The following is a 259-nucleotide window of genomic DNA, read 5'->3' as shown; positions in this document are numbered from 1 at the left end:
TAGCACTGGACACGCCCACCCAGTCATGCCCCTCACTGTAACCCCGCCCCCAGCTGTGTGACGTATATAGGCACGGCCGCCCACTTTATACCCTTTTGCCGCCAGGCGGCGCCACCGCGCGTCGCACGGCGGTGACGTCAGAAGCGTGCGTGCCGTGTGTCAGCCATGGCCGTGGCAGGAGTGTCGGGGGGACCGGCCCGGGCCATCGGCCCCCATCTGGGCCCAGAGCGGCGGCGGGCGCGGTGCACGCTGGTGAGGG

This window comes from Empidonax traillii, unplaced genomic scaffold (genome assembly GCF_003031625.1).
Source record: "Empidonax traillii isolate 1590-97213 ecotype Southwest subspecies unplaced genomic scaffold, ASM303162v1 scaffold2305:size31991, whole genome shotgun sequence".
NCBI classification, from domain to species: domain Eukaryota; kingdom Metazoa; phylum Chordata; class Aves; order Passeriformes; family Tyrannidae; genus Empidonax; species Empidonax traillii.
This window is presented reverse-complemented; position numbering follows the sequence as displayed.